This window comes from Lissotriton vulgaris, chromosome 6, assembly GCF_964263255.1.
Source record: "Lissotriton vulgaris chromosome 6, aLisVul1.2, whole genome shotgun sequence".
NCBI classification, from domain to species: domain Eukaryota; kingdom Metazoa; phylum Chordata; class Amphibia; order Caudata; family Salamandridae; genus Lissotriton; species Lissotriton vulgaris.
Window position 1 is genome coordinate 1,859,716,097 of NC_141694.1, and position 25,026 is coordinate 1,859,741,122.

At 45.1% G+C, this 25,026-nt stretch overlaps 1 protein-coding gene across 2 annotated transcripts in view; it reads right to left on the reverse strand.

The window, feature by feature from the left end:
- Positions 1–15,284, reverse strand: part of LOC147709669 (uncharacterized) — a 34,249-nt gene extending 18,965 nt beyond the window's left edge. Inside the window, exon 1 of one of the 2 annotated variants that reach the window (XM_086925528.1) lies at positions 15,230–15,284. The gene's annotated coding sequence lies outside the window, so the exon portion shown is untranslated. Of the gene's footprint in view, positions 1–15,081; positions 15,149–15,229 lie in introns of those variants that run through there. The other variant, XM_086925529.1, reaches the window with a different exon arrangement.
- Positions 15,285–25,026: the final 9,742 nt, after the last annotated feature.

The window sequence follows — 25,026 nt, forward strand, 5'->3', positions numbered from 1 at the left end:
AGTGGTGGTGCAGGGTGGTGGCGCAAAGTGGTGGCGCAGAGTAGCACCGCAGAGTGGTGGCACAGAGTGGCAACACAGAGTGGCAGCGCAGAGTGGTGGCGCAGAGTGGCAGAACAGAATGGCAGCGCAGAGTGGTGGCGCAGAATGGCGGCGCAGAATGGTGGCGCAGAATGGTGGCGCAGAGTGCTAGCGCAGAGTGGTAGCACAGAGTGGTGGCGCAGAATGGCTGCGCAGAGTGGTGGCACAGAGTGGCACCGCAGAGTGGCGGCGCAGAGTGGTGTCGCAGAGTGGTGTTGCAGAGTGGTGTTGCAGAGTGGCGTCGCAGAGTGGCGTCGCAGAGTGGCGTCGCAGAGTGGCGTCGCAGAGTGGCAACACAGAGTGGCGGCGCAAAGTGGTGGCACAGAGTGGTGGCACAGAGTGGTGGCACAGAGTGGTGGCGCAGAGTGGTGGCGCAGAGTGGTGACACAGAGTGGTGGCACAGAGTGGCAACACAGAGTGGCAGCGCAGAGTGGTGGCGCAGAGTGGCAGAACAGAATGGCAGCGCAGAGTGGTGGCGCAGAATGGCGGCGCAGAATGGTGGCGCAGAGTGGTGTTGCAGAGTGCTAGCGCAGAGTGGTAGCACAGAGTGGTGGCGCAGAATGGCTGCGCAGAGTGGTGGCACAGAGTGGCACCGCAGAGTGGCGGCGCAGAGTGGTGTCGCAGAGTGGTGTCGCAGAGTGGTGTTGCAGAGTGGTGTTGCAGAGTGGTGTTGCAGAGTGGCGTCACAGAGTGGCGTCACAGAGTGGCGTCGCAGAGTGGCGTCGCAGAGAGGCGTCGCAGAGTGGCGTCGCAGAGTGGCAACACAGAGTGGCGGCGCAAAGTGGTAGCCCAGAGTGGTAGCACAGAGTGGTGGCACAGAATGGTGGCGCAGAGTGGTGACGCAGAGTAGCAGCGCAGAGTGGCAACGCAGAGTTGCAACGCAGAGTGGCGGCGCAGAGTGGCAACGCAGAGTGGCAACGCAGAGTGGTGGCACAGAGTCGTGGCGCAGAGTGGCGGCGCAGAGTGGCGGCACAGAGTGGCAGGGCAGAGTGGTGGCACAGTGTTGTAGTGCAGAGTAGTATTGCACAGTGCATAGGGGTAATGCAAAATGGAAGTGGTATTGCAAAGTGGTAACACAGAGTAATATCACAATGTTTGGAGCTTCATAAAAACTCCCTCTTCTTTGGAGATGGTGTGAAGCAGTAATAGTTTGTGTGAATGTAAACTGGAAAATGCAAGTTTAAGGAGTTGATAGCAACTCAGACGCAATAGCATAAAGATTTGTGTGTAGTTAAAAAGAGTATAGCAATGCATTGTTTAGAGACAGCAATCCTAGGCCTAGTAGGAGAATAAGAAGGCTTAAGTGTAAAAAGCATTTTTGAACAGGGCGAAAAACATAGTTAAGTTATAGAGCAATGCAAAAAGGAAATATATGATGTGTAAGGAGAGCAGTCACGCAACAACAGGTAATTAAGAACTGGTGTTATCAATGCTAAATGTAGTAACAATGATTCTGGGCATTGCTATGCGTGATTTTATTTAAAGTATGATAAACGGCGTTGTTACAAATAGTAAAGTAAACATTTGTTTCACAACATCTCAGCTTGCTGACAGCTACAGCACATCCCCTAAGTTCTTGCAAGTGTACATTTCAGACAAAAGCCAACCCTAATGTTTAATGCAAACTACCTGATCTTTGGGTATAATGTGGAGCAACAAACCTGCAAGCATACCCACGAAATGTAATTTACCAAAATAAATTTGAACTGTGTAGGAGAAGTTTAACGATAAATATAGAGTAGCTACATACTTTGTATTATTAAATAAAACACTGCTTTTAGTAAAACGAAAGCCGAAAAAAGCAACGTGTGACACTCCCAAAACAGAAAGCAGACATGGCGCCTGGAAAGCGTCTTTTTAAGTATCGTTGTGACATGTAACACCACCCTTGCACAACAAACAGGAAAAACGAATTAGCATGTCACACTTGGTACTCCCCTCTATTTACAACTTTGGTTGTAAAGTAACATCAACAGAGAAATCCCACCAGGCCAGCCTCTGAGAATAGGAACTTTTAACTGAACTACATCTGGATTGTGTTGCTGTTTTTCAAATTCATGCTGTAAGAACACATGTTACAGCAACGTGTTCTAAGCATATTAAATAAAGTTGCTTATGTACTTTTAATGCTACTGACTTCTGGGTAATTAGCATGCTACAGTGGTACGTTTTGCATGCTCTTTTAATTATATTTCCCAAAAGTATACCATAAATAAATGGCATGCTTAAATTAAATGGAAGCTTTTGTTGTAAAGCACGCCACATAACATATGTTAGAACACGTTCTTATGAGCATATTAAATAAAGTTGCCTATGTCTTTTTAAAGGCGGTAACTTATGGCAAATTAAGTTAGACTTAGCATACTACAGTAGCACATTATGCGTGCTATTTTAATTATATTTCCCCAAAGTATTTCACGAATGAATGCCACGCTTACATTAAATAAAAGCTTCCATTCAAAAGCCCCTACGTCTTAATTTTGTACCTCGGTCTTCCTATGAGCCAAAGTCTGTTAGATATACAGACCGAACACCAACTGCAGCGAGTTTTGGCTTTGTCTCATGTGACACCCATGCCCTCCCTCTCGAATTCATAGCTAAACAATTGCCGTGAAACAAAGAAAACAATGTGCATACTCTAACATTAATTATGAAAGGATAGCACTTCTGTATACAATTTTAACCCAACGCAGGTTTTAACCAGACCTGCAAATCAATGTGCATGCAAACAGTTATAATGGCGCCAACAACATGCAAAGCACGATTAGACGCTTGTTATACAAGATTTGCAAATGAGTCTACGGGAAACCTCTAAAACGGCGCCAACTACAATATAAAGCCTTTAAAAAAATCACTGTGCAGGAAACGGCTACTATGGCGCCATAGACAACGAAAGCATTGCAAATTACTCTGCTGGTAACTCTTAATCCTGTGTGAAGACTAAGCAAAGCACTGTTAAACACATAGGCTTACTGCAAAAACTCGTGCTCATTTTGCACTAATCGTGCCCATTTTCCGCTAGTTACTGCTTTGTAAAAAAATAAAGCACGACATGCACTCCATTCAAAGTCCACCTCACTGTTTATATAAACTTAGCAGTAATCAAAAACACACTAAGTTTAATAAATATCGGCAAGTGTAGATTGATATTGCAAAGTGATAGTGCAGAGAATTAGTGTATAGTAGTAGTGCATTGCACAGAGTGGTAGTTCTTAGTGGTTCTGCAGATCGCATAGTGGTAGTACAGACTGCAATGTGCATTAAATTATGGCTTCCCTTCTCATGCAAAACCCATGCCCTCCCTTTTGAATTGATAACTGTTTTTTTACACACATGCTTTAACAACACATGTTAGAACACGTTGTTATAAGCACTAATAGGGCGGACTAGTAGCGCAGGCTAGTAGTGCAGACTGGTACTGCAGACTAGTCGCAGACTGGTAACGGAGACTAGTAGTGCAGACTGTTAGTGCACACTAGTAGGCAAGTAATAGTGAAGCATTGTAGTGCAGAGTAGTATTGTACAGTACATTGGGGTAATGCAGAATGCAGAGTGGTACTGCAAAGTAGTAGCACACAGTAATATCACAATGTTTGGAGATTAATAATGGCTCCCTCAGCTTTGGAAAGGTGTAAAGCAGCAATACTTTTAGTGTGAATGTAAAGCGCAAAATGCAATATTAAGAAGTTGGTGGCAAATCAGACTCAAAAGAATTGAAATCTGTGTGTAGTTAAGATAAATATGGCAATGCATTGCTTAGAGACAGCAATCCTAGGACTAGTAAGAGAATAAGAAAGCCCAGGTGCAAAACGCATTTTTAAACAGGGCAGAAAACATAGTTAGCTTTACATTTTAGACAAAAAAGCAACCCTGGTATTTATTGCAAAGTTTCTGATGTTTAGGGATAATGTGGAGCAACAAAGCTGCAAGCATACTCACAAAATGCAATTTGCCGAAATAATTTTAAACTGTGCAGGAGAAATGTAATGAGAAATATAGAGTAGCTACATAGTTCGCATTATTACAGAAAGCAATGCTTTTTGTAATACGAAAGCCGAAAAAGACAACGTGTGACAATTCCAAAACAGAAAGCAGACATGGCGCCTGTAAAGCGTCTTTTTAAGTACCATTGTGACATGTAACACCACCCCTGCTCAACAAACAGAAAAACAAATTAGCATGTCACACCGGGTAGTCTCCTCTATTTACAACCTTGGCTGTAAAGTAACAACAACGGAGAAATCCCAGCAGGCCAGCCGCTAAGAATAGAAACTTTTATGTGAACTACATCTGGATTGTGTAGCTTTTTAAAATCATGCTGTAACAACACATATTACAGCAACGTGTTCTAAGCATATTAAATAAAGTTGCATATGTATTTTTAATCTTACTGACTCCTAGCTTATTGGCATGCTACAGTGCTATGTTGTGCGTGCTCTTTTAATTATATTTCCTAAAAGTGTATCACAAATAAATGCCACGCGTAAATTAAATGTAAGCTTCTGTTGTAAAGTTACCACGTCTTAATTTTGGTCTTCAGCTTTCCTACGAGCCAAAGTCTGTTAGATATAGAGGCAGAAGTCCAATCTGCATTAAATCGTGGCTTTCCCTCTAATGCGACACCCATGCACGACACGCACTCCATTCAAGAAAACGATGGCACTTCCCTATACAATTTTAACCTCACGCTGGTTTTAACCACACTTGCAAATCACTTCCCATGCAAAAAGTAATACTGGCGCCAACAACATGCAAGACACGATTAGACGCTTGTAATCCAACACTTGCAAATGACTCTACAGGAAACCTCTAACACGGCGCCAACTACAATAAAAGCCTTTCTAAAAATCACTCTGCAAAAAACGCCTACTATGGCGCCATAGACAACGATAACACATAAGCTTACACCAAAACATCGTGCCCATTTTGCGCTAGTTACTATTTGGATGAGAAAAAGCATGACACGCACTCCATTCAAAGTCCGCCTCACTACTTATATAAAGTCAGCATTCGGTAAAATAACAGATAACATCGTGTCAATTTTGCGATAGTTACTGTTTGGGGAAAAAAGCACAACAACACGCACTATAATGAAAGTGCAAGCTTAACAAATGTTGGCAAGTAATTGCGACGAAATGCAACAAACGTGTAGCATTAAAAACATCATGTACCAGGACGCACATGCAAAAAGTTATAATAGCGCCAACAAAGCAAAACACGATTTGACGCTTTACAAACCTCTAACACGGCGCCAACTACCAAAAAAATGCACCCGGACGTACCATAGACAACAAAAGCATTGCAAATTACTTTACTTAAAACTTATAATACTGCGAGCTTTTGAAAAAAGCACCCGGACGTAAAATGTATAAATCTGCAATGACTGCTGAAGCGCACGGTCTTGTGAACGCACACAGTAAAATGTACGAGCTTTTGAAAAAAGCACCCGGACGTAAAATGTATAAATCTGCAATGACTGCTGAAGCGCACGGTCTTGTGAACGCACACAGTAAAATGTACGAGCTTTTGAAAAATGCACCCGGACGTAAAATGTGGCAAATCTGCAATGACTGCTGAAGCGCACGGTCTTGTGAACGCACACAGTAAAATGTATCAAATTTGTAATGACTGCTGAAGCGCCCGGTCTTGTGGACGCACACAGTGAAATGTATCAAATGTGTAATCACTGCTGAAGCGCGCGGTCTTGTGCGCGTGGCCAACGGAAATCGCCTCCTTGAAGAGGCAAAGCGCGCGACAGGCACTGTCTCCTGGGAAGCATGGTCCCTGACATAAGATCTCGGCGAGTACAGCGCTGACGCGCTGTATCGCTACGAGACCTAAAAAGGTGTGTTTATGTACAGGAAGGGACACCTTCCTTGAACTCAGGGAGCGAGGCCCCAACCCTACAGAGCTTCTAAATGTGAGCGCTGCATGCCGTAAAAACAGCTGCTGGCAACAGGGAAGGTGCCACCCCAGGGGATTAATGGACATATGCAAAGGGGATGAACTAAAGAGGCCCGATGACAGGATCCTGCAGGGTCTCAGTTGATCCTAATCAATGTTAGTTAGCTCAGCTTTGAGCACAATCTGCCGCCGCAGCAGCGCGCAGTTCTACTGATCTTGCAGGCTCAGCCTGCTAAAATGTAATTATTACTACATTTTGTCAGAATAATGTCAGAAAGCAACATGAATTGACAGACCTGAGTTGCGGATGGGGCGAGAGTGGCATTGTGGAGGCGCTCACATTTTAGAGATCTTCCCTCTGCACAGATGACTGTCCGACCTCTTCTGCTGAGGGCTCTCCCTGCGGTCTCACATGATGATGGGGCAGAAGACTACGGGCGGCACACAGGCTGGAAGGAGTGCACCCAAGAAACATTACTGCCCGCGTTTAATTGCCGCTTTCTACTAGTGACTCTTCCTGTTGGAAAATAGATTCACGTCACGGGTGTAGAGAGCCACCCGGGCTCTCTCTCCTACATTGTATCTTTCCCCCACGCACGCACGCACAACCCCGGGGCGGGCTCGCGCCAGGGTATAAATAAAGATGCGGAAGACCGCTCGGGGTCTTTCCGGCTAACTGGTAATGCGAGTCTGTGTCCAGTATATTTGCATGGTATTGCCATGTGCTAGGCCTTACCTCAGTATTCTACACTGGGGACGAGGCCGGTTGTTCCTCACGCGTGCCTGCTGCCTCCTGCACGCCGTGCTGCCGGTGTCCTGCTGCAGTGCCCACCCGCTTCATCGTGCCGATTCCTCTGTTACCCGAGACCCGCCCACGCGTCTCCCGTGAGGGAGCGCCTTCAGCTGGCGGGACTCGCGGAGCCACGGAGCAGCCTCATCATCCTGCGGGTGAGTGTACATTCTGCCCCGCCTGCGCGATCACCGCGCTCACCTCGATTCGCCGGCCGGCGTGGAGGAGGTGTGCCTGCAATCTCCGAGGCCAGGCTGATGAACCACGTGACCGCGGCCTACAGCGGACCCGCCCCTCTGAAGACGGCGATTGAGCGGCGCTTCTGCCGCGTGTACTCGCGAGGCTCCGCGCCCGGCCCTGCTCGCGCTCAACTGGCCCGCGCTGCACGCGCGCCCTCATCAAGCATTGACACAGGCAATCTGGGCTCCTCGTCTGCGCGTCTACGAGACGCCGGCCACCTGTGACGCGGTCGCAAAACAAAGCGAAAGAAAAACGAAAGAAAAGGGACATAACATAGAGGGGAATAGTGACAGTGTACAAGAGACCCACTACACACAGGGGTAACCTGCATTGGCAAACCATCCGAAGACCTGCCATTCCCTGGAGCCCAAGGTGCCCTGCCCTGCGCACAGTCACGACCCCGGAAAGCACCAGAACACCTCGCATAGAGCCCCACCATGAACCAGGACGCAACAGGAGCGGCCCAAGACGGGGCTGTTCAGCCACCACCACCAGCGGTCCAGCTACCACCACCGGCGCCTGCAGTCCTCCCACAGGCCCAAGCCCAAGCGGGAGCCCAAGCCCTAGCGGGACCTCCTGCACCTGCACCTCCTGCTTACCTGCATGCCGGCGCAGCGCCCATCCCGCCTTTCAGCAAAACGTCAGACCCAGCAACAGCTGCGCTCCGATGGAGAGCGTGGGTCGGACGCCTCAATCTATACTTCAAAGGCACCAGAGAGACGGATGGGACAGTGAAGAGGTCACTCCTCATCTTATATGGAGGTCAAGAGATCTACGATCTGTTTGAGTCGCTCCCCAATACCGGACCCGAGCATGACTACGATGCCGCTGTCGCGGCTCTCAACGCACATTTCGACCCACAGCTCAACAATGACTTTGAAAAGTTCAAGTTCAAGCGCGCCTGGCAAACTGAGTCCGAATCTGTCGACATGTACTACGCTCGACTCCGTCGCCTTGCGAGCACGTGCCCATTCACCGACCCACGGGAGGAAATCAGGGATCAAATCATAGTCGGATGCAAATCGAAACTGCTGAGAAAACTGATCCTCAGGCAACCAGGGATATCGCTCGACGAGATACTCATCCTGGCCAGATCACATGAACTGTCCGATGCCAGGGCGGAGGAGATGGAGGTGGCGCTGCGCACCCCGGTAATCGCCCCAACAACGGCTAGAACCCCGACCATCAAAGAAGAGCGAGTGGATGCAATTCACAGACGATTCCCGCCAGTAAGGCAGAGACAAGGCCCGCCACGAGGCAACCGATGTGGATACTGCGGCGAAGATCACCCTACCACTGCCACGTGCAGCCCCAAAGGCAAGACATGCCTCAAGTGCGGGCGTCTAAATCATTTTGCCGCCGTCTGCCGGGGAGGCAAGTTCAGATCAGCAGGCCCACGTGCCCGAGCGGTGATGCAGCGAATCCAACAGCTATCACTCGACCAGGAGCGACCTCCTCCTGACACCGAAGCACAAGACCGACGGCCCAGGTACGAGGACGACGAAGACGACGAGGTATACGTCGTCTCCTATGTCAGCCGAGCATCTACGAAAAGGAGGCCGCCACCCATGTGTTCCATAACGGTTGACGGGACGAGTGTCAACGCGTTGATAGATACTGGAGCGTCCGTCAACGTCATGGACTCGGATCAATATGAAAGGATGTCCCCGAAACCGGCACTGACACCATCTGTGGCGAGAATCTACACCTATGGAGGGACTGAACCGCTACCTCTTCGAGGAGTGATCCAAACCACCGTAGTCAATGGGGAATACTCTACGGAGACCAAGTTCCACATCACTGAGGGTAAGAAGGGCACCCTCCTGAGCTGCCACACGGCGGAAGATCAAGGCCTGGTATTCTTCGCCAACCAGGTGCACCAGGCACATGCGGACTTCATGCTAAAGGACTTCCCCGAGCTATTCAAGGGCCTAGGCAAACTAAAGGGACGGAGATTCAAACTACACATAGACACGACGATCAAACCCGTAGCACTCAGGCACCGGCGGGTGCCGTTCAATCTCCGGCCGCAAGTGGAAGAGGAGCTGCGGAAGCTCGAAGACCTGGGAGTAATCGAGAAAGTGTCGGGCCCGACACCCTGGGTCTCCCCACTAGTCGTCGCCCCCAAACCAAAGCAGCCAGGAGCCATTCATTTATGCGTGGACATGAGGCTTCCGAACACAGCTGTCAAGCGCGAGATGCATATTACCCCCACCATGGATGATATCATAGCGGACCTCAACGGGGCAAAATGGTTTTTCAAGCTGGACCTCAACTCAGGCTACCACCAGCTGGAGCTGGAGCCGGCCAGCAGATACATCACCACCTTTTCGACGCACGTAGGGCTGCGTCGCTACACCCGACTCAGCTTCGGCGTCTCATCGGCGGCCGAGGTCTTTCAAAACGCCATTCGCGAGGTGCTATCAGGTCTGAGAGGAGTAATTAACCTCAGCGATGATATTTTCGTATATTCCACAACCCTCGTAGAACACCACGTTAACCTGAGGGCGAACCTACAGAGGCTCGCTGACAGCGGTCTGACCTTGCACCGAGCCAAGTGTGCCTTCTACCAAGAGCCGGTGGACTTCTTTGGATACACATTCACGAGGGAGGGCCTGAAAGTGGACCCCAAGAAAGCGGAGGCGATCAAGGCTGCCAGCACACCTCGAAACCCAACTGAAGTGCGCAGTTTCTTGGGCATGGCCACGTACTGTGGCCGGTTCATTCCAAACCTGGCTGCCATCGCGGAACCCCTCCGGACCCTCGCCCGAGCTAATCAGAAATGGGACTGGACCGCAGCCGAAAGTAAGGCGTTCCAGAACATCAAGTCAGGTCTCCTGGACAACACCACAATGGCCTACTTCCAGCCACGGCGAAAGACCGAACTGATCGTTGACGCCAGTCCCGTGGGACTAGGAGCCGTTCTCTTGCAAGAGTATGGGCCGGAGGAGTGGAGACCGGTCGCCTATGCCAGCAAGGCGCTGACGGACACGGAGACCAGGTATGCCCAGATAGAGAGGGAGGCCCTGGCCATCAAGTGGGCATGCCAGCATTTCCATTTATACCTCTGTGGGCAGGAATTCACGGTGGTCACGGATCACAAGCCTCTCCTGCCCCTCTTTGCCGGGACCTCACGGTTAGTTCCCCCACGTATCGAACGGTGGGCTGTCCAGCTGCAGGGCTACCGATTCAAGGTCGTGTTCCGGCCGGGGGCTCACAACCCCGCCGACTACCTGTCACGGCACCCGGATGTCACCTCACAGCAGCTACCCACCGAGGAAGGGGAGGAGGTGGAAGAGATTGTACACATGATCACACAGGCCGCGTGTCCGGAGAACATGTTGCTCAGAGAGATCGGAGACGCCACTGCAGAGGATGAGACTCTGACGAAAGTCCGCCAAGCCCTCGAGGAAAACCGCTGGGCCCACTTCCTCGACGGCGCCTCTAGCCTCCGACCAGAAGTGAGCCATGCCAGACAGCAGTTATGGCAAATACGCAGCACACTCAGTGTGGGAGATGAAGGAGTGATCCTGCGAGGGCACCTCATTGTCATGCCAGAGAGCCTCCAACAACGAGCTCTGAGCTTAGCCCATGTGGGACACCAAGGCATAGCTAAAACGAAGGCACGCCTAAGGAGTAAGGTGTGGTTTCCGGCGATGGACAGCCAAGTGGAAGCGATGATACGGTCCTGCCACGCCTGCACGATCACCGGGGGTGAACCCATCCCAGCACCCGTAATCACGGAAGAAGCACCTCGGGCTCCCTGGACTCAACTCAGTATCGACTTCGGCAGCTTCCCGGACGGAAGGCACATGCTGGTGCTGGTAGATTCGTTCTCAAAATTCCCAATCATGGAGGTCATAGCATCCACAGCATTCCCACAAGTCAAGAAAGTGTTAAACCGCGTGTTCGCCACAATGGGGCTCCCCGAGGAAATCAAGTCCGACAACGGACCCCCCTTTCAAGGGAGAGAGTTCCAGTCGTACCTGGAGGCCCTCCGAATCAAACACAGAAAGATCACCCCGCTGTGGCCTCAAGCCAACGGAGAAGTTGAGAGACTGATGCGAACTATAAATAGAGCCCTTCGGATAGCGGTGGACAATGGGGAAGACCTGGAGATGGCCCTGGACCAATTTCTAGGAGCATACCGACAGACACCGCACTCGACGACCAAGTGCGCCCCGGCCCACGTGCTGTTCAAGCGGGCTCCCAGGGACGGCATACCCACCACGAGCACGTGGGTGCCTGAAGAGAGGGACGCTGAGGCTACCCAAGCCCGGAGGCAGGCCACCAACGCCAAAGCAAGCATGCATCGCCGCGCCAAAGAACCAGACATCAAAGAAGGGGATGCCGTGGTCGTTATGGATCGCCATCCCGGGTGGAAGTTCCAAACGCCATTTGAGCCCGAAGTGTGGAGAGTGGACAAGGTTCAAGGGACAATGGGGTAAATCTAAACACCCTCAGAAATGTACGCCTCGCTGAGATTCTCTACCCCCAGAGTCCTCAGTGAGATGGTATGATTTTTGTGATCACGCTAAAATCAAAAATCCTGACAGTTATCGGGTTCCAGATACATGTTCCATACATTCCTTCCTGGAATTGTCTGACCAGCAGTATGGCAGAGGAGGGCGATCGGAACGCAGACAAGAAGAGTACGTGAAACCAGAAAGGGAAATACCTGCTCATCTGACTTGAAAATAAAGAAGCAGAAAAGGCCTCCTCAATACGAAGCCCCTTTTCAGAGAAATATAGTTGCCTCTATAACTGCTAAAGATTAAACCCTCCTCCTGAACAGGAGTTAGGCGGTGGCTCTCCTCCACAGCACAGCAAAAGTCACCATAGTGCACCGGAATCTCCAGCATTTTCTGGTAGTAAAAGCAACTGATTCCTTTATTATAGCTGAGCCCCTAAAGAGGCACATAGCGCAACCTTATAGATTATATATTCTCGACATTCAAGTCGAGGGTGACGTCCAGTGCACCATTAAAGCAATAATATGGGGACATTTCACTTTATCCTATGACATCTTCATAGCAGAAGTCGATTGGCTTCCAAAGTTTGTACAAAAATCGTCCCAATGGGAGGATGTTATTCTTTCTTACTTTTTTATCCTTGTCCCTGAACAAGTCAAACAAGCTTATTCAAAAGAATGGGCTCTTGCACTACCCCCTGTGCTATATCACAATCATATCGGCTAAGAAATGGAATCACCTTATCATAATATACCCTTAAGATCCAGCCCACAGGTGCTAACACAATACCATATAAAATGGGAAGCTAGGGCACAAGTTAGAGAAATACTCTCGCCAATTGGAGTACCAGAGGAAATTGAACCCTGTGGACCTGATTCACAGAACTAACTTTAGACAAAATCCTAAACTTACTACCATTCTTGTATTCACAGAAGGCACTTCTGAGTAAGTGCCTTCTGTGAATACCAAAATGAGTAAGTGCACTTACTCATTTTGGTATTCACAGGAGGCACTTACTCATCAATGAGTAAGTGCCTTCTGTGAATACCGAAATGAGTAAGTGCCTTCTGTGAATACCGAAATGAGTAAGTGCCTTCTGTGAATACCAAAATGAGTAAGTGCCTTCTGGTAATACCAAAATGAGTAAATGGTAGTAAGTTTAAGAATGTGTCTTAAGTTAGTTCTGTGAATCAGGCCCATACTCTCTCTGACGAATAATCCTCTTTTTCCTGTTTTGAAACACACATACCACATAGTCTTAGACTATAGACATTATAGACATTTAGACAGTCATAGTCCCTGCTAGAATTTCGTAATTTTGGCAGAACATACATACCATATTTGCACAATGCATTTAATCACTTTATGAATTAATACAACCTGATTTTTTCACTGCATGTTTAACACCTCAACACGGATACACTCCGATCATTACAATCTGACTTACTTGGTACACGTCTCTTACATACACATGTCAATATCACCAACCTACACATTTGATTTTACCTGGTGTCTATTGCATTTAAATCACACTAATATTTCAGAGCGGAAATGTGTTTTGCTTCAAATGAAAAATGAATGACTTCAATGCAGATGACTATCCTAAAATAACAGCCACATGCACAAGGTAAATGCATCATTGTTGTTACTCCTGTGCCAGCCTTAGAGGCTGTTACAAAAGCAAGCGGTCCAGATGTAAAGCCCTCCATCCTAGATGGGTGCACTGGGCTACATCCTTATCAGCTGTTCATGTACACTTTGTCTCCCACCTGTCTCAGCACATGGATCACTAATACTGGCTCTAATAACACGGGTGCAGGCTGCCTGGCTACTTTCTCAACATTAGCTGAGACTTAAGATCATGTCTGTGGAGACTGAATCACTCTTGGATTTTCTGGTATTTGAATTTGTGAGTCACATTATGGATACCTCCGATGCACCTTAATTTGGTTACATTTTCTAAACTGACATGTTAATTTTCATATTATAATAATAACTTTTTTTATAACAGGCTAATGCGTGAATTTACTTATCTTGTGACCTCACTATTATTATTTAGGCAGTTGTCGTGCTACTGCCCCGGCCAAAGGGAGGGTGTTGTGTGTTCCCTATGCAGGCTATTTTTGTTTTTTTCTTTGTTAGCATAGCTGTGCACGTTGTAGTCTGCTTTTGCTTTGCACACATTGCAATATAACCTGCTTGTTTTCGTGCCAGATTGTTATTACACAAATGGGCTGCACATGTGTTGGTATTTGATTATTCTGACTGGCATTTATTTTGAACATTTTTATACATGGTTAAACACTGCTCGCTGTTATTCACTGTGATCAGACATTAAAATCTAGACATAATAGAGTAATCCAGCTGCTATTTTTGAACACACAATTTTTATCATAGAAGCTGGGACTTGTTGTTTTGAAAACAGAATGAAGACATTCTCGCAGAGCAAAGGTCCTGAGATTAGAGAGGTGCGCCAGCTGAGACGTGAAACAGATACCTATATATGGCATGTATTGGGCAGGTCAGTGCTTTTTCCAGCTCAAAAACTAGCTTGGAAAGGATTCCAAGATGACATGTTATTCTACGGTTCAACAAAACAAGGGAACCCTGAAGGTATAGTATAGGGACCTTGGGCATTACATATTACAAAGAACAATGGTCCCTATATAGAAGTGATACACAAAGAACATAATAATCATACACTTGATAAGTTGTATGTCTTCTGTCCGTCCGGACAGGGTTTTTTTTATTTTCTATTGAAGTTTAAATTTTTACGTTTCTTGAAAATGTCAAGCGGGCACAGCCGTGACCTTCAACATACAAGAGACAACAACAGGAAGAGATAAAAAGCAAGAGATCTGTCTGCACACTTGTGTTTCAGTGAAACAGACTTAGGATATTCAAACAAACCACACCATTGCATTATTCATTGTTACATAGAAAATTTGCATATGGGGTTACGGGTCGACGTTTCGATGCCTTTCTTAAGATATAGGCATCATCATCAGGACATTGGATGACATTATTGTTGTCATGATTAAAACATTTTTTCCATATACTTTACAAACATATTTACAGTTGGGAGAAAAAAGAGAGAAAACAAAAAGAATAAACATAAGTGACAGGTATATTACACAGATCCTCTTTTGTTGCGCAAAGAGTGAATTTCGAGTGCCGCAGTCTATATATCAGCCCTAACGGTCTTTTAAGACAGTGAGGGATCTTGTTTCACAGAAATGGCAGCAAAGTGAATGTGAAAGGGTAACAGCGGTACCATGCACAATAGCGATCTCATAAGTACATGTGTCCGTACGTCAAGGTGGGTATTGAAAGTGACATTTGCTCGTAACATGCGTTGAGAAATGGCTAAGAAGTGAAGGGGTATCATGAGATCCAGTTCGTGGCATCATGCGAAGAACGGCGCAGTGATGGTGAACATGTGTGCAGATCGTATTTATGAGATATCCTTTGGCGTTGTGAATACAAAGTAAAAATCGAATTAAAAACATGTAATTCATATTTTGTGATAAAAACATGCGTAATCGGCATTGAGCATGCTTGTGTTCTAGAGGGAATTACACAGATTAAGACACCTACATGGTATAAATGACGCGCTTAGGTCAGCGGTTCAGAGAAAATAATTACTACTTGGGCAAGTAATCTGTGGAGATAATAACATTGCCCGTTATAATTTTGAGGCGCCTGGCATGCACATTAATTGGTCTCTGGTAGAAGAGCATGTTACCTGCAAAGCCGGGTTTCAATAGTTTACTTTTCCGGTATCGCGAGCATCACACAAGCGTATATAATAATACGTAGGGAGCACAATGGCTGTCTGTAAACAGCGTGAAAGGACTAAGTGGTAGTGGTGAAGTGAAAGGCAGTGTTCGCGGCGGCCATTTTAGAGTGGTGATTTGTGCTATAGTGAACATGCAGTTTAGCACAGGGGGAATTATAATTTCTACAGTTTCTGAAAATTGAGTCACAGGAAATGAATTTCTAGGAAGTTACAGCAGGGACGTCCAGTCTTCAAGTCGGTTTAGCCCATTCCGAATGCTGTTGGTGCGCAGGATCCAATGTAGCTGTTTATCATCCCCGAGGTTACTGTCCACGCGATTTAAACCCGGGAATACAAGCCGAGGCAGCACCAGACCGCCAGACCCGTGGCAACGCTGAGCCGCTCTCACAGTAAGTCAAAAAACCCCTTTTGGGTACTGTAACCATAGCTTTCTTACACGTCGCCTATTATCGCCGGTAACCTCTGCATTCCTTATTGCAGACAGCCATTGTGCTCCCTACGTATTATTATATACGCTTGTGTGATGCTCGCGATACCGGAAAAGTAAACTATTGAAACCCGGCTTTGCAGGTAACATGCTCTTCTACCTGAGATCAATTAATGTGCATGCCAGGCGCCTCAAAATTATAACGGGCAATGTTATTATCTCCACAGATTACTTGCCCAAGTGGTAATTATTTTCTCTGAACCGCTGACCTAAGCGCGTCATTTATACCACGTAGGTGTCTTAATCTGTGTAATTCCCCCTAGAACACAAGCATGCTCAATACCGATTACGCATGTTTTTATCCACAAAATATGAATGACATGTTTTTAATTCGATTTTTACTTTGTATTCACAACGCCAAAGGATATCTCATAAATACGATCTGCACACATGTTCACCACCACTGCGCCGTTCTTCGCATGATGCCACGAACTGGATCTCATGATACCCCTTCACTTCTTAGCCATTTCTCAATGCATGTTACGAGCAAATGTCACTTCCAATACCCACCTTGACGTACGGACACATGCACTTATGAGATCGCTATTGTGCATGGTACCGCTGTTACCCTTTCACATTCACTTTGCTGCCATTTCTGTGAAACAAGATCCCTCACTGTCTTAAAAGACCGTTAGGGCTGATATATAGACTGCGGCACTCGAAATTCACTCTTTGCGCAACAAAAGAGGATCTGTGTAATATACCTGTCACTTATGTTTATTCTTTTTGATTTCTCTCCTTTTTCTCCCAACTGTAAATATGTTTGTAAAGTATATGTAAACATGTTTTTAATCATGACAACAATAATGTCATCCAATGTCCTGATGATGATGCCTATATCTTAAGAAAGGCATCGAAACGTCGACCCTTAACCCCATATGCAAATTTTCTATGTAACAATGAATAATGCAATGGTGTGGTTTGTTTGAATATCCTAAGTCTGTTTCACTGAAACACAAGTGCGCAGACAGATCTCTTGCTTTTTATCTCTTTCTGTTGTTGTCTCTTGTATGTTGAAGGTCACGGCTGTGCCCGCTTGACATTTTCAAGAAACTTAAAAATTTAAACTTCAATAGAAAATAAAAAAACACTGTCCGGACGGACAGAAGACATACGACTTATCAAGTGTATGATTATTATGTTCTTTGTGTATCACTTCTATATAGGGACCATTGTTCTTTGTAATATGTTATTCTATGGAACATTACAGTTAGTTAAGGACTAGTTTCTTTCTCAGCTTCAATCAGTAGCCAAGAGGCCCACGGCAATGCACTCTATGTAGGAATGGCCACAAACCGTCTACAGAGACTTCAGGTCATACGGTATGAGAAAAAGCTTTAAAGTTCATAAAATAGAGATTTCTTGGCTGGATTTTAGAATTGAGTGATAATTCATCACATAGATGGCTGTAGGAAATATCCATCCATCAGACAACATCCAACTCATCCTCTCACTAACCGACGACCCCACTACCATCAGAACCAACTTCCACAGATGCATAACAAACATCACTGACTGGATGAAGAACAACTGCCTTCTGCTGAACACAGACAAGACAGAAGTACTTGTCTTTGGCAACAGCAGCAGCACTTGGAACGACTCCTGGTGGCCATCAGACTTAGGATCTGCACCCACTCCCTTCAACCACGCCAGAAACCTCGCAATCATCTTTGACAACAAGCTCGTCATAAAATTACATATCAACGCCATCTCCTCTGCCTGCTTACTCACTCTGCGCATGCTATATAAGATCTTTAAGTGGCTACCCCTGCACACAAGAAGCACCGTGACACAAGCCCTCATCACCAGCCAAGTGGCCTACGGCAATGCAGTCTATGTAGGAATCGCTGCAAACCTTCCACAGATACTTCAGACCATACAGAACACCAAAGCCAGACTCATCGTCTGCCTTTCTCAATGAACCTACATCACACCCCACCTCAGGAAACTCCACAGGCTCCTCATACAGAAGAGATGCCAATTCAAGCTGATGACCCACACACACAGGCTTTAAACAACCAAGGACCTGCCTACATTAACCACCGCCTGAACTTTTACCAACCATTGAGAAGACTACACTCCACCTCCCTTTCACTTGCCCATACTCCCCGCATCTACCAAAGCAGAAGTGGAGGACGCTCCTTCTCCCACATTGCAGCAAAGTGCTGGAACAGCCTCCCCACGCACCTCCGGACCATCAACTCACTTCCGGAATTCCAAATGGCCCTCGAGACCTGGCTGTTCGAATACGTCTCTGGGCATGCAAGCACCTGGATACCCTACTAGGTGATTAGCTGTGCTTTATCAATCCTGATTGATTGATTGATTGATTGATTGGAATATATTATGCTATACGTATTTGTAAAGTGCACTATCACCAGTGAGGGTATAAAGTGTACCCAAAAATTTACCTAGTGGACTGCAGCACCTATTGTGTCCTCCTATGAATAAGTCACCACTAAGTAGGCCGTGTAGCCCATAAGGCAGGGTGCATGCAGGTGAAAAGTAGGAGATGTAAAAATGGAATATTATCCATATCCTTACAGAGACTAGCACCTAATAGCTATTTTCAGTGTAGCACAGCTGGCTGTCAATAGAGAAACACCAGGATGCAATATTACATTTAATAATACGATATTTGGCTAGGAAACACATAGAAAGGTAATCTCTGTATTCTTTGTATTGCTATTATTATTAAAAGCCCAATTCACCAGTGAAGTCAGATTTCTAACAGATAATAACTTTTAAAAAGTTACCTTTTCCCTGCCTATAGCCTCTGGAGCTCTCTGAGTGCTCAAGACCTGAAGGAGGTGTTATCATTACTTCCAGAGCAGAAACCAAGGCCTGGGTGTAGGGAGATATTTTCTATTCCTCAGGCAAGATGACTATTTGATCAAGGGCTGGGAAATTAATCTACTTAAAATGGGTGTCTCCTGTGATAGGTAGATGTCAGACTAGGTCTGTCCTTTGTTATTCCAGTTAGCCAGGCTCCAATTGCAGTGAGGACAGAACAGCTCCAAGAACTGCCTTTAAGTGACCACAGAGGAGGGGTTGCTCATTTTGTCAAAAAAAATCTGACCTGCAAGATACCTTTATTGGACACAAAATTTGGATTTCTCCCTCTTGTGCAACCCCCCTTCCCCATAGCTACAGCCTGCTGCCTTGCACTGCTGATTTTGGACTTCCATTTTGAGACCAAGGTAACACTTCTAACAGGGTCAAACCTGGTTTCTGTACTTGACCCGCGCTCCATTGCAGCCACCTCTAATTAGATCCTCGTCAATGGTGACCAGATGACCGTGGTTGGCGCTTAATGCTTTTTGGCACTATTTTTATTTAAAACTTTAAAAACTCATATCTCTCGTTCCTTTTTTTGTATTTCTTTTGTCTTGATGTGGTTTATTTATTGAAATGTAATCTATTTTTCTAAATTGGGTTGAATTTTTTGTTATGTTGTGTTTTGACTTTTTTACTGTTTTGGTACTGAATAAATACTTCACAAAGTGTCTCTAAGTTAAGCCTCTTGGTTCTAATCCATTGGTACAGGGGGGGGGGGGGGTGAGCTCAGGCTAATTTAGTGACTATACTTGCTCACCCTGAAAAGGACTGAGTTTGTTGCTTAAGGTGAGTAGCCACCCCTCTTAACTGACCACCCAATTTCTTACAACGGCTAAGATTGAAGAGCCAATTGCTGGTTCAAAATCGAATGGGGAGCTTGAAGGCCAACTCTGTCCAATTATCATGCTCGGATCTTCTTTGATATTAGGAAGAAAATCAGTGGAAGGATAACTCACTAAGCTTGTCAGAGATGAAAAGTCATCTGAACCAGGTGTTAAGAAAGTTTCGGACATGATAGTATATTTGAGAGTCTGTTGGCAAAAATAATATTCAAATTCCCCACAAAATACATCTGAATAAGGGATGTTCTTAGATATATTGTCAGGCACTGGCACTTCTTAATTGTGTAAAATTGTTCCTCTTCAAAGCATTAGGTTCCTTGATGATACTATGAATATAGTATTGTAATTCGGCTACTTTTACCTTCTTATATTCACTGGCCTTTAAATGATACACAACTCTAAATTTTGTCTGGTAAGTATTTCTTAAGTGTCGCTCTGTTTGCAGTAGAGACAGAGATTTCCATTGATTAAAATGTAGGGGAATGTTCCCAGTACATTAACATGGGCAGATATCTGCAGTTGGGTGGAGTTATCCATATTGTAAAATGTTAGCAAAATATAACATTTATTTATGTTTGAAAAATGTGCAAAAAACGATATTATGTTGCACAATAAAATAAAATAATTTTATATTTTAAAATGTTGAACTAATAAAATAAATGCTACAGCACTGGTAAATTAAATCTGAATTAAGTGGTTAATTAATATAAATATATCAATTTAAATTAAAATACATTTCCGAAGTTTAAATAAAATAATACAATCCCACCTGAAAAAAAATACTTTTGTAATATGCATTAATCAGTACTAAACAGCGCATATAAAATGAAGTAAGCGTAATTTAATTATATTTAATAAACCGTGTCACAATTTCTAAATGCAAAAGGGGTTATTAAAATATTTTATCCATGTATATACACAATTATGCACTATTGTTATATATTATTTTACAGTTAAATGTTATTTTTTTTTGTTGATATTTTACATACTTTCTGTCATTTACCAGTATTTCTTGTGGGGTTTTATTTTAAGCTCCTACCGCTATTATTTTCTATAAGAGGTTGTTTTAGTACCAATGCTTGCCCATCTGTGGTGCTGTACTTGCTTTTCTTTTGTAGTAACTTGCACTTATAAAGCTGGTTCTACCTCCTTTTTGTAGGAGTGAAGAGGTGTAAGTCTTAACTTCCCAATAACTTTTCTTTTTTGTGAATAGCCAAAGGTTGTAAAGTTGCTCAGAAGTGTAAGAGTAAATTGTACATGCAAATTACCTTCATGAGCCCCCTAAGGAAATATTGATATAAATACTTACAGTCTCTGATCATTTAAAGTGCTTTCAACCTTTTTATATGTATTAAGTGTTGCTATACACGTGTGGCAATACAATGCATTTGCTGGGTTTTGCTTTAGGTGGACATATACTTTAGTGCAATCAAAATGCAGACACTCAAATTACAGATGTCCAGAAGTTGCAGTTGTTTGAATATTCTGTGTGCTGTGGTCAGAGAGAGAGCATCATTTGGTTACATCTGAGCAGCTGAAAGTATAGAGTTGGTTGATTAATAGCCTCCTATACACACATCATTTTTCTGCAATGTTTTTGGGAATTCTTGGGGCTGCCAATCTTAAATACATGTTTTTATTACTATATAAGACTTATGATCACACCCTAGTTCACATATGTACTAGCAGTCACTGGTAAATCCATGTGATTTCAATCTTATTCTTGGTAAAATCTTTTCTGAGTGGCACTATACATGTGCGCCAGTAATCGCAGTTGCTTACATTAAATCCCACAGCCCAATGATGAATGTTGTGAGAGGAAGAAACAAAATGTCAAAGTCAGTAAAACAAAGCAATATATAAAGATAGATAGATAGATAGAGAGATAGAGAGATAGATAGATAGATGAAAGTAACTGATGATAATTTACTGTACATAGCTACTAGTTTTACACTTTCCCTGAAGTGCCATTACTTGTATAACATTGAGGTAATATTATTTTGGGGCGTATTTACACAAATATGCAGTTACTCAAAGTGATTGTATCCAATCCTTGAAATGGGCTAATCTAGTGTCCTTCACTTTGTGCTGTGGTAGATGGAGCCTAATTTAACTGAGTAGCCCAATAGATGAAAAGGATTTAATAAAAGCCCCTTATGTAAGAGTATTTTTGTTATTTTTTGGGGAAAATATGAGGTTAGCACAACAAATAAAGTAGTCTCTAAGTCAGACCTAAAAATTTAAAATGAGAAGATCATGAAGCAGTCTATAGGACCTCTAATGCCCTCTAATGCCCACAGTTGTCACTCACACAGTGCAAGCTGCCTATTATGAACAATCCTCACTGTGTGAACGGTTACGATCTCACAGGAGCAGCAAGTAAACATTCAGGGCATGATTTGCAAATACTTAGGCCCTGATTACTCGCCAGACTCGCAGGGGCATGGCGGTGGTAGTCCCCGACCACCACAGCCCTGTTGCAGCCACCAGGGAACCACCATTCCCTATCAGTGTTGGAGCGGTGTAGAGGCATCAGTATGCTGGACGGGACCACCGATGTGCTGCCATATTATGAAGTTTCGAGGTTACCTTATTAGAAGGTTCTTACTCCATGTAAACCGTGGTGGAGAGGAAACACTGGTGTCTCTGCCCCAAGTGTATGTACACAGGGGGTCACTGTGTGCATGCCCACCAGTTCCTGCACTTTTCAGTCCATCCATGCAGGAACTTTTTTTGGCTTTCGCAAAGCCTGCCAGACATGAGTTACACTTATAATCTGTTGGGTGGCCTCACCAGGGGTGTGGTGGTGCTGCGGCAGCACATACCCAGCACCACACCAGCAAACTTGTAATCGGGCCCTAAGTGTTATGTTTGTGTTACTTTTTTATGGCTCACCTGGCACAAGGTATTGGATTGTAATCCAAAGCAATGCAAATCAATGTGTTACCTTATGCTAGTTTGTGACAAAGAGGCATCTGGGGGTGATGTACAGGAATAACTGTGCATCCATTCATGAATTTTGATGCAAATCCATATCTACAAAGACTTGTGTGCATAGGACCTGATTCACAAATGTAAACATACACTTTTGTGTAAGTTGACTCTTTTTAGATATTCTCAAACTCCATTTGGAGTTTTAAGACTGCACACCTCATACTTATCTGTGAGGAGTTCTCCGCCCGATTGCATAAGCACATAAGTATAGTATAGAAAGTGCTGAGTCGTAAACCTCTGCAAGTGTTTTGTGACAAAACACAAAAGTGTAAGTTTAACTCTGTGAATGAGGCCTATGGATTTGTGCCAAAATCTTACACCTCCCCAAGATTGGTGTAAAAAGTAAAAATATTTTTATTTTGCCTTGGTTTTTTTTCTATTTGCATTCTGCAGCACAGATACAAATAGGAAATTGCCATTCAGCAGAAGGTTTGTGCAGGAAGGGACTCCTTCCTGCAAAAACACATGGTGACCACAATGCAGGTGCCTTTTCAGCATTGTGCAAGTGTGTCTGCATTGGCATATGGCAGCATAAAGTGGTTAACATCTTTGAGTACATGTCACTGTTCTGATCTCTCCTGTTGATGCAACACAGCGCAGCAACGTCACTGTGGGATATGCTTGTAAATCTGGGCCTTAGACCTTTGAAGCTATATAAATTATGTGAACAAATCAGAAAACATAAGAAACCAAAAAGTCTCCAAAATCATATAGTCATAACCACGCCCATCCCACTAACTACTGCACCAGGCTTCCAGCACGCCACCCATTCACTGTGTTCTCACCAATCTTGACCTCTCCTCACTCTAGATGAAAACTTCACCCCTCCCAAAAGACCCCTCTCGACCCATTAGACTAAATGAGCCATTGTCTGACAAGGATATTCACTCCCTCCTACAGTCCTATGACCTAACGTACACCGCCAACATATACAATAAGTGTCAAATCGAGACAATCCATGCGGACACGCACAAAGAACCGAGGGTCAATTCCAGATCATTAAACAAAAACAACCTCACATGAGTCATCACCACACAACAACTTTAGTTGCCACCAATCCAAAGCCTAAATGCATGCTTCTTAACTGCAGATCTGCAGCAAGATACGCAGCAGATATCGCTGCCCTCATCCTTGAACATTGATCCTGATCTCTTAATGCTAACCTAAACCTGACTAAACAACTCCTCTGCACTTATCCTTGACCTATTAGTCCCTCCTATCTACGACTTCATAAGATTAGACTGATCAAGCGGGAAAGGTGGAGGTATTGCCTGTATGTACCGTAAGAATCTAGCAGTCAAACAATAACAATCTGCCGCTCTTTCGTCATGGAAGTACCTATGCATTGAGGTTGCATGTAAAAACAGGCAAGTATTTACATTTCACATGCTCTAACATCCTCCATGAGACAACCTTTCCTTCATTGAACAAATTATAGAAATCATCTCAACCAACGCAGATCTTCACGGCACCCAGATTTACTCAGAGATTTTAACCTCCACTGGAATGACATGAATGACCCTTCAGTAAATAGCTTTAAAACCTTCCTAATGGACCTCAATCTAATCCAAATATGCGATAGCCCTGATTATATAAAGGGAGCAAGCTTAGGTCTAATCATTGTTAAGTCCAACTCCATTCAACTTGAATCTATCGTCCCTTGCAACTGTGAGAACTGATAAAACGCAGCTGAATTAACTCAAACACTGGCAAAGAAACATGTGGAACATTAACCAGAATGATCTGACATCCCTCACTAATAAAATGTTGCCCAATCCTGTGGATATGTCTGATATCCATGACCTCACAGAACACTACAACCGTTCCATGATGAACATTTTAGGCTCAACTGCCCCTTTACAGCCATAAAAGACAAAATCTGAGACCAGCAGAAAGAATGTGGGGATCCTCTCTGCTTTTAAACATCTCATCTGAGATCATTAAGGAACATCTATAACAAATCTGAGTGCCGCCTTTGACACCGTATCGCAGCCCATCCTTCTGCGTCGTTTAGAGGAGGCTGGCGTCACCGGCCTCGCTCTCCAATGGTTCCGGTCCTTCTTAGCCAATCGTGCCTTTAGCGTGACCATCCCGCCGTACCAGTCCAAATACCATCCTTTGGGTCTGGGGGTCCCCCAAGGCTCCTCGCTGAGTCCTACGTTATTTAATCTATACGTAAGGCCGCTAGCTGAGGTTGTCAGGCAATGGGGTATGCCAATGGTGTCATACGCCGATGATACCCAGCTAGCGGTCACGATCAGTGGGGATGCCGATGTGGATGCCCCCAGATTCCAACAAGGACTGCGGGCGGTCGCCGGCTGGATGGCGTCCAACTGTCTCCAGCTGAACGCTAGTAAGACCGAGGTCATGATTTTTGGCAAACAACCGGAACTCTGGGGAGAGAGATGGTGGCCAGAGGACTTGGGCCTTACACCCACCCCAGTCTCTGAGCTTAAAAACCTCGGGGTCTGGCTGGATCCTTCCCTTGCGTTTGTCTGTCATACCAAACGTACGGCAGCCTATTGTTTCGGCATCTTTCGGGGGCTCCGTCCCGTGCTTAAGTTTTTTGATGCCTCCACCAG